This window comes from Lolium rigidum, chromosome 7 (genome assembly GCF_022539505.1).
Source record: "Lolium rigidum isolate FL_2022 chromosome 7, APGP_CSIRO_Lrig_0.1, whole genome shotgun sequence".
Classification (NCBI taxonomy): domain Eukaryota; kingdom Viridiplantae; phylum Streptophyta; class Magnoliopsida; order Poales; family Poaceae; genus Lolium; species Lolium rigidum.
The window spans coordinates 78,301,786-78,312,348 of NC_061514.1; positions in this window are offsets into that span (position 1 = coordinate 78,301,786).

The following is a 10,563-nucleotide window of genomic DNA, read 5'->3' on the forward strand; positions in this document are numbered from 1 at the left end:
GTTGATAGCTAAAACTTAGCAAATCCCTTTTCCTTTTATTATTCTTTCTAGGCTCTAGAGTCTAGATTGGTGTAGCACAGCTTCTGTGGTCTTGTGGGTGTGGTGCACCCCGTCAGCCGTTGATGGCAAAGCCCACCAAGCCTCCACTCCACTCCATGAGCGCACGAGAGAAACTGGGCTGGGACACGGGCTCAGCCTCTCGGCCATCGGGGCCGCTCTTTGTTTTAAGGTATGGATGGGCTTCTAAGTGGGAGACGGGGATCGAGGAATCGCGGAAAGACTAGGTAAGAGCATGAGTCGCCGTCCCCCAAATCCTCCCCCAAAGCATCCTCCAAAGGCATTTGGGCGCGTCGGACAAAAAAAGCGTTCCAGCCGCGTCCCCCAAAACCCATTTTTATCCGGCGTGGTCCGATACGGTGTCCGGCGCCCCGAGCCCGTCCCCGTCCCACAGGGAACGCACCGGGGACGCCGGACACAACGAAAAGCGAGGCGAACCGATGCGGGCCCGACCCGTCAGCGGCACAGGAAAAATTCGCCTCACACTCCCGCCAAATCGCGCCTATACCGCCGCGCACAGGCCTCCCAAAACATATCCCGCCGCCGATTCATTTCTCATATCCCGCCGATTTCTTTCTCCCTCCCGCCGTCCACCCGCCGCCGCTACCCTCTCTACATGGCGCCGCCGACAGCCCCCAAAAAGCTGGCGAAGAAAGCGGCCAAGAAGCCGCCGGGCAATGGGACGAAAGGGGCGATAGTGCCGTTCGCGAAGCCGCGGAAGGCGCCGGCTGCGAAGAAGAAGCCTGAAGGATGGACCGACGATCAATGGCACAAAGATTGCCTGCGCCGGAAGCTATCGACGGCGGAGCGGAAAGGACGGAGGGTGGCGGAGCTGGAGAAGAAGGCTCAGGCGGCGCGACAGCACCAGCACGTAATGGCCAGGTGTATCGCCGCCACCAACGCGAGCCCATGGAGTACGTCCATGCCGGTGTACGTTCCGGGATTGATCTCTCCGTCGCAAGCCGCCTTCAACAACGACGGCCCCTCCGCCACTCCCGGGTGCGTGACGCCTAACTTGTCGCCGCACTACCAGGATGCGCTGCCGCACGGCGGCTTCAACCCCAACAACCTCTACTCCCCGGCGTACGAGCAGCGCGAGCCAGGACCCGGTCCCGACGGCGACCCTTTCACCGGCCGCAGGGGTCCGCTCGAATATGACGGCGCCGGTGCTGAGGAGGACGACGGGGTTGAGGTGGAGGACGACGAGGAAGAGGACGGGGTGGAGGACGACGAGGAGGACGACGATGAGGACGAAGAGGGCGGCGAGGAAGAGGACGACGAGGGTGCCGGTGACGATGATCTCGTGGAGGTAGACGCAGACGGCGTGAGGACGAAGAAGAAGAAGAAGAAGAAGAAGAAGGCGTCGGGCACACGAGGCCCGAAGTGGACGGTTCCGGGAAGATCTTTGTCCGTGCGAGTCGTGGGCGACGGTGAGCCATGACTCCATCATCGGCGCCAACCAAAAAAGCGGGAAGTATTGGGCGAGGATCAAGGCCGAGTTCGATGAGCGCAAGCTCATCAACAGCGACTACCAGAAAGTGCCAATGAAGAGGATCCAGAAGGCAATGTCAACGCGATGGGCCATCATCCAGGCGTCGGTGAACTCCTTCCATGGGTACCATCACGACTTAGAGACCAGAGGCGACAGCGGCGCCGACGTCGCCAAACCGGGTACGACTCTTTCTTCCATAATCCGTAGCGCCTACATTGTGTTCGATGAAATGACTCTGCTTCCTTTGGTTAGTTTGATAGGGCCATGGATTTGTACGCGAAGAACTCGGAAGGTCACAAGTCTTTCGTGCTCATGCATTGCTATGGCAAGCTCAAAATGAATGAGAAATGGCGGCCGACGCGCTTGTCGCTGTCCAAGGGGAAGGACGCCATTGATCCGGACGCGCCGCCGGCAACTTCGACGAGGCGTCCTATCGGCAACAAGGCTGCCAAGGCCGCCTTGGCCGACGCTGCGTCGTCTGAGAAGATGCAGGCATCAATCACGAAATGCCTCGCCGACGTCTCCTCGACCTTTATCTCCCGCGACAAGAAGGCCGACCAAAGGTGGGCCGAGCTGCTCAAGAGGCAAGAGGAGAAGCTGGAGCTCAAGAAACGCAGGGACGACATGTCCCCGCCGAGAACGTCGACAGAGGGAATGTCTCCCCGGACGCGAGCGGCGCACAACTTCTTCAAAGGCCAGATCCTCGACGACATCGAAGCCAAAATGGCGGCGGCAGACGCGGCGGCCCTGGCAGCGGCATCGGCGGCAGCGGCAGCGCAGCAAGAGCAGGCTGACGCATCTTCTACTGCTACACCCGCGTCGGCCTCTGCGTCGGCGACGGAGCAGACGCAGCATGCACAGCAACAGGCAGATCGCGACGAGGTCATCGTGCTCGACGAGCCTGCGTCGACTCAGGATACGACGCCGTCGCCCAACCCCTTCCCCTTCTTCTAATTTGCATGCACCATCGGTCTGTAATATGATCGCGCGCCCAGTACTTTGATCGATCGCCGCTACTCTGATCGCGACGAATCGGCGGGAACGATCTCTTTTGAATGCATCTATTTGAATTTCTGATTGGGGGCGGCGTTTGGGGGCCGCGGCTGGGGAGCGATGTCCCCCAAACGCGGCACAAACAAAACACGTCCCCCAAACGCTCGATCCAGCGCGGTTTGGGGGACGCTTTGGGGGACGCGGCTGGAGATGCTCTAAGATTGGTACTAGTAACACATGTCATGTTACTAGTTTAGGTTACTACCTTTATAGTGGGTAGTAACTTATATGTGGTGTCATGCATTGTATCATTTATTATGTTGTAGACTCATCTTGTCTTAAGATGTGTGATGTTATGATAACATAGCTAGTTACCACCTCACTCTCTTTCTTCATTTATTAGCATGCCATGTCGCCAAAATGCCTTGAGATGTGTGATGTTACTAGCTATGTTACTTCCACTATGAGCAGTCTAAGGGCATCTCCAACCGCCGAGCAACCGAAAAATGTGTTGCGTCATGCTCCAGCGGGGCGACGCAAAGTGATCGAGCCGTTCGCGGCTACGCAAACCTGGTCTAAATATGCGCTTCAGATGAGTCTCTACGGATGTTGCGTGGACGCGCAAAGTGTATGCTCGCGTCTGGTGGCCGTTTCGTTGGGCCTGCCAGACAACGATCCTGGTTTGATGCGTCTTCTCAGGCGCGCCAGCGACTGACACCGTTGCGTTGTTTCGGCGGTATGCACCACGTTAATGGCGATGCCTCGCCTACCGAGCGGCCGCCGCCCACCTCCGCCAACGTAGTAATGGCGATGCCAAGCGTCTCGCGGTCGTCGCCTGCCTCCGGCCTATATAAGAGGGTGCACGCTCTTCTTCCTCATCCACTACTCCACACAAACCCTAGCCGCCACAAGCTCCACCGTAGCGCCGCCTAGCTCTTCCTACGACGGAGCTAGGCCCGCGAGGAAGTCCATGGAGGATCCTGGTGGCCGGCGAGGCGGTCAAGGCCGCAGGCCTGGTGCCCCCGGGGCCGGGGCAGGGGCCGCCGTGGTAGAGCAGCTACGGTCCCACGATCGTCGTCGCCCGCACCTTCCTTGTCTTCGCAGGAGGAGCGCTGCTTCGAGTTTCTCCTCCGCATCGACGACGACCCACCCGGCATCAAGCGGCTCCCGGACAAGTTCACCGAGTTCGTCGATGGTTCATCATTTTGCAATGTTCTAATTTCTATCAACCATGGTTCAAAACTATGTATTAGTTTGTGTAAACCATGTTCTAAATTATGTATTCGTTTGTGTGAAACCATGTTCCCAATATATAATGTTTGGAACTATGCTTAAATGGAGAAGAGGAAAAAAACAAGTAGAAAAAAATGTGCCGCCCCGCTGGAGCCACCCCCATGCGCAAACGGACTAGCGGACAAAAACTGTCATTCCCGCGTCTACCAGGCGACGTAAACGGACGCGCGCGGAAAATTTGGGCATCCGAAATGCGTTGCCCCGTTGTAGATTTCCCTAAGAGCATCTCCACCGGCATGCCCCATAGCGGCCTGATACGTCTCAAACGTATCTATAATTTCTTATGTTCCATGCTACTTTTATGACAATACTTGAATGTTTTAGGGATATTCACTTTGGCTCATAGGAGCATTTGCTCCCGTTGTGTGAATGTACATTTTGAAGTGTCAAAAAATTCTAAAATAAAATTTTCCATGTACATCTACACATTTTATGTTCGTACATAAGTTTTGAAAAAAAACTAAAAAATTATATGGCTCCTGTAAAAAAGACAAATTTTGATGATATAATACGACTACGTACAGGATTTTTTTTTTTGTCTTTTTTGCACACGCCACATAAAATGTTGTTTCTCCACGAAAACTTGTGCGGTAACATAGAATGCCACGATGTACACCAACAAATTTATGTCAGAATTTTTTGACATTTTTAAAATTCTTTTTTAATTATTTTGTATAATGAGAGCATTTGCTCCTATGAGCCAAAACGCCACCTCCAATGTTTTATACATACTTTACATCATTATTATACATTTTCCGGCACTAACCTATTAACAAGATGCCGAAGCGCCAGTTGCTGTTTTCTGCTGTTTTTGGTTTCAGAAATCCTAGTAAGGAAATATTCTCGGAATTGGACGAAATCAACGCCCAGGGTCCTATTTTTACACGAAGCTTCCAGAAGACCGAGGGGGAAAGGAAGTGGGGTCACGGGGCGCCGCCACGCTAGGGTGGCACGGCCTGAGAGGGGCCCGCACGGCCCTAGTGTGTGGGCCCCCCGTGACCCCTCCGACTCCGCCCTTCCGCCTACTTAAATCCTTCGTCGCGAATACCCCTGTACCGAGAGCCACGATGCGGAAAACCTTCCAGAGACGCCGCCGCCGCCAATCCCATCTCGGGGGATTCAGGAGATCGCCTCCGGCACCCTGCCGGAGAGGGGAATCATCACCGGAGGGCTCTACATCATCATGCCCGCCTCCGGATTGATGTGTGAGTAGTTCATCCTTGGACTATGGGTCCATAGCAGTAGCTAGATGGTTGTCTTCTCCGCTTGTGCTATCATTGTTTAGATCTTGTGAGCTGCCTAACATGATCAAGATCATCTATTTGTAATGCTACATGTTGTGTTTGATGGGATCCGATGAATCTAGAATACTATGTTAAGTTGATTATCAATCTATCATATATGTGTTGTTTATATTCTTGCATGCTCTCCGTTGCTAGTAGAGGCTCTGGCCAAGTTGATACTTGTAACTCCAAGAGGGAGTATTTATGCTCGATAGTGGGTTCATGCCTCCATTGAATCTGGGATCGTGACAGAAGGTTCTAAGGTTGTGGATGTGCTGTTGCTAGTAGGGATAAAACATCAATGCTTTGTCTAAGGATATTTGTGTTGATTACATTACGCACCATACTTAATGCAATTATCTGTTGTTTACAACTTAATACTGGAGGGGGTGCGGATGCTAACCTGAAGGTGGATTATTTAGGCATAGATGCATGCTGGATAGCGGTCTATGTACTTTGTCGTAATGCCCTGATTAAATCTCATAATAATCATCATTGATATGTATTGAATCTTTATTTGTCAATTTCCCATCTGTAAACCATCTGTAATTTGTTCACCCAGCATGTTAGTTATCTTATTGGAGAGACACCACTAGTGAACTGTGGACCCCGGTCCATTCTTTTACATCTGAATACATTCTACTGCAATCATTGTTCTTACTGTTCTTTGCAAACAAACACCATCTTCCACTCAATACGCTTAATCCTTTGTTTTCACTAAGCCGGTGAGATTGACAACCTCACTGTTACGTTGGGGCAAAGTATCTTGATTGTGTTGTGCAGGTTCCACGTTGGCGCCGGTTTCACTGGTGTTGCGCCGCACTACACTCCTCCACCAACAACCTTCACGTGCTTCTTGGCTCCTACTGGTTCGATAACCTTGGTTTCATACTGAGGGAAACTTGCTTCTATACGCATCATACCTTCCACTTGGGGTTCCCAACGGACGTGTGCTTCGCGTGTATCAAGCTAAATTTCTGGCGCCGTTGCCGGGGAGATCAAGACACGCTGCAAGGGGAGTCTCCATGTTGTGGATATACTTCATAGGTATACCATCGACATGGTCCGATTCCGGCAAGCCCGGGTGGCCCAAAGATGGTGGTGATGGCATATGGCCCGCCGGCGGCCCGATTCGTCGTTGATCAAGATGGAAGATGTCCAGCCCAGGAACAAGGAGTCGGATCCGAACCACCCTAGGAAGGTAGCCGAATCCGAACCGCCCTAGGAAGGTAGCCGGATCCGAACCGCCCTACAGAGGTACCCGGATCCGAACCGCCCTAGGAAGGTACCCGGATCCGAACCGACCTACAGAAGTACCCGGATCCGAAGAGGTCTATGCCAGGGGTCAGATCCGTGGAGGCCCATGAAGGAAGCCGGATCCATGACGACAAGTTAGGCATAGGTGGATCCTTGATGTACACGGCAAGACATTGTACCGTAGTTAGGCAACTTGTATTCCGGGTAGGACTCTCCATGTAAACCCTAGATCCGTGCGCCTTTATAAGCCGGATCCCGAGAGCCCTGAGGGGAGATCTCGAGCTAGAAACGAGACAACCACAACCATTGTAACAACGCGCAAGCCCCAGATAATTCCAGACAAGCAGCAGTAGGCCCTGTCATCGTGCAGGTGTTCCGAAGCTGGGTAACTCGCGTACCACCGTCCCGTGTGCACTCCGCCCTATGGCCCCTACTTCTTCTCCCCCTCGTGAGGATCCCTCCTCCGAGGTATCGTCGATTAGGCAACGACAGTTGGCGCCCACCGTGGGGCCTGAGGCGTCTGGAGGCCGGAACCGGGAGGGCTCCGCCATGGGAAGCTACGACGACTCGATCGCTGTGGGGCGTGTACTCTACGCCGGGAATTTTCCGATCGTCCCTCCGGACGAATTCTGGATTCCGGCTAGGTCAAACCCCGTCAAGCTCTCCATCGTCCCAATCGGCGGCATCCACATCTTCATCGGCGAAACCGTCGATTCCGACGGAAACGCTCTAGTAAGTAACGCTGACGCGACCGCCGCCGAGCTGGACGCAGTCGCGAAGATCCGATCTGAGTCGCAGGAGCTTCCTAGGGAAGATTCCGCCTTAGATCTGAAAAATTCAAATCCTGGTTTTGGTAGTCGGATCCGCACCTATATTTTTGGTTGCCGGATCCGCGCCTACGTTTTTGATAGTCAGATCTGCACCTATATTTTTGGTTGCCGGATGCGCGTCTACGTTTTTGGTAGTCGGATCCATACCTATTTTTGGTAGTCGGATCCGCACTTATATTCTTGTCGCCGGATGCATACCAAAATTTTGGTAGGTGGATCCGCACCTAAATTTTTTGGAAGTCGGATCCACACCTAAATTTTGGTAGGTGGATCCGCACCTAATTGCTGGTAGCCGGATCCGCACCTATATTTTGGTGATCGAATCTGCACCTACAGGACCACCGCGATAATCAATCTCGCACCGGCTCGACGGAACGCTGAAGAAAAATCGCCACGACCGATGTTGACTCCACTCCAAACAGCTAAGTCCTTATTTATATTTAATATTTTGAAATTTTATGATCATGAGATTAAGATTGGTTCACTCATATCCTGAGTCTTTTACCGCTTTCACTATTGGTCATATCTTTTCCACGATTTGCCTCGCGCTCGTGAAAAACTTTGTACTGTTTTTGCCGCCTAAGGCTCCAGTACGCTACAAAATTTTCGCCTTCGGGCGTTAGCTTGAGTTTTCTGGCCTACACGTTTTCTGTTGTTTATATGTGGATTCCTTAGTAGTGACATTTCGGTACTTAAAACCGGCCTCTGTTTCGAGGTTCTTGATTGTTTCGCTATTAAGCGCTATCGCCTCAGCAGATGTTCTGTGTTTAAAGTTTGCCGTCTCACGAAAAGTCAAGCATATAAACCAGAAGAACGGATAAACCAGATCTTGCTTAAAACATATAAATTGCATTAACTGTTCAAGATAGTCGAGTTGTTTCCGCCTTGACAGTTTTATGTTGTTCAACTGCTGCATAGTTTCAGCTTTAAAACATTTGTTCAAAAGGCCGTTTTTATTCCGCCTTACATTTGTTCGTTGAACATGATCAAAGAAACAATTTAATACAAATGTGTTTTTGTGTTTATATATCAGGTACATGATGCTTGGACCTTCAACAATCCTCGAATTAAAGTGTTTTCAAGCAGACCTAGCAATCGCGAGAAGCCCAGGGGAAGCTAGCCGGATCCATGTGAGAAAAGGTTAGGCGGATCCGTAGCATGCACAGTTGGAAAAGCAACTTGAGTCTTGATTCCGCTATGCTTAGCCGGAACCAACCCTCGGGGGCTGCGATTTTGACCATAAGTAAAAAGTGTGTTTCCTTTCGAGTATTAACGCTGGAAATTTCCGCCTAGATGCTTGGGATTTACACTATTCCTTAGTCACATGTAAAGATAAAGCTACTCTAAGAGCTCCAAGCCGGATTTTCAAATAAATTCACCTTGACGCTTGGGGGCTAAGTTTCTGAGCATCGAGTCTCCTTGGAGCAAGCCGACTCAACGCTCGGGGGCTACATACATATGGTTATGTCAAGAAAAATTTCAAAGATGGCGAAAATCTGGCTAACTAGTCGGATCCGCACCCAATTTTTGGTAGCCGGATCCGCACCTAATTTTTGGTAGCCGGATCCGCACCTAATTTTTGGTAGTCGGATCCGCACCTCAATTTTTTGGTAGCCGGATCCGCACCTAATTTTTGGTAGCCGGATCCGCACCTAATTTTTGTTAGTCGGATCCGCACCTATATTTTGGGTAGTCGGATCCACACCCATATTTTGGCTAGTCAGATCCGAACTTACATTTGGCTAGTCGGATCCATACCGAAGAATACGTTGGATGGTGTCTTCGGAGAATCTGACCATTGGATCATGAAGTTTCCGACCAATACTTGGTTGGAGATATGAAGTTTGGAGTCCTTCAAGATTCTCTATTATTCGCTCCAGCCAAAGGATGAAGATACATGCGCAAGCCGAGAGCTGGATGGAAGAACGGTGAATCTTGGAGAACTCCGGGGGCTACTGTTGTGGATATACTTCATAGGTATACCATCGACATGGTCCGATTCCGGCAAGCCCGGGTGGCCCAAAGATGGTGGTGATGGCATATGGCCCACCGGGCGGCCCAGTTGCTGTTGATCAAGATGGAAGATGTCCAGCCCAGGAACAAGGAGTCGGATCCGAACCACCCTAGGAAGGTAGCCGGATCCGAACCGCCCTAGGAAGGTAGCCGGATCCGAACCGCCCTACAGAGGTACCCGGATCCGAACCGCCCTAGGAAGGTACCCGGATCCGAACCGACCTACGTAAGTACCCGGATCCGAAGAGGTCTATGCCAGGGGTCAGATCCGTGGAGGCCCATGAAGGAAGCCGGATCCATGACGACAAGTTAGGCATAGGTGGATCCTTGACGTACACGGCAAGACATTGTACCGTAGTTAGGCAACTTGTATTCCGGGTAGGACTCTCCATGTAAACCCTAGATCCGTGCGCCTTTATAAGCCGGATCCCGGGAGCCCTGAGGGGAGATCTCGAGCTAGAAACGAGACAACCACAACCATTGTAACAACGCGCAAGCGCCCAGATAATTCCAGACAAGCAGCAGTAGGCCCTGTCATCGTGCAGGTGTTCCAAAGCTGGGTAACTCGCGTACCACCGTCCCGTGTGCACTCCGCCCTATGGCCCCTACTTCTTCTCCCCCTCGTGAGGATCCCTCCTCCGAGGTATCGTCGATTAGGCAACGACACTCCACATCCAATCTCTTTACTTTGTTTTTGTCTTGCTTTATTTTATTTACTGTCTTGTTTGCTTCATATTAAAAACACAAAAAATTAGTTACTTTATTTTCTATCTTGTTTACTAGCTTTATATCAGAACACAAAAAATTAGTTACTTGTCTTTATTCTACTTGCCTAGTTTACTTTATTACTGCTATAATGGGTACTCCTGAAAATACTAAGTTGTGTGATTTCACTAGCACAAATAATAATGATTTTATATGTACTCCTATTGCTCCACCTGCTACTATAGCAGAATTCTATGAAATTAAACCTGCTTTACTGAATCTTGTTATGAGAGAGCAATTTTCTGGTGTTAGTACTGATGATGCTGCTGCCCATCTTAATAATTTTGTTGAACTTTGTGAAATGCAAAAGTATTACAGCAGAATTCTATGAAATTAAACCTGCTTTACTGAATCTTGTTATGAGAGAGCAATTTTCTGGTGTTAGTACTGATGATGCTGCTGCCCATCTTAATAATTTTGTTGAACTTTGTGAAATGCAAAAGTATAAGGATATAGATGGTGATATTATAAAATTGAAATTGTTTCCTTTCTCATTAAGAGGAAGAGCTAAAGATTGGTTGCTTTCTTTGCCTAAGAATAGTATTGATTCATGGACTAAATGTAAAGATGCTTTTATTAG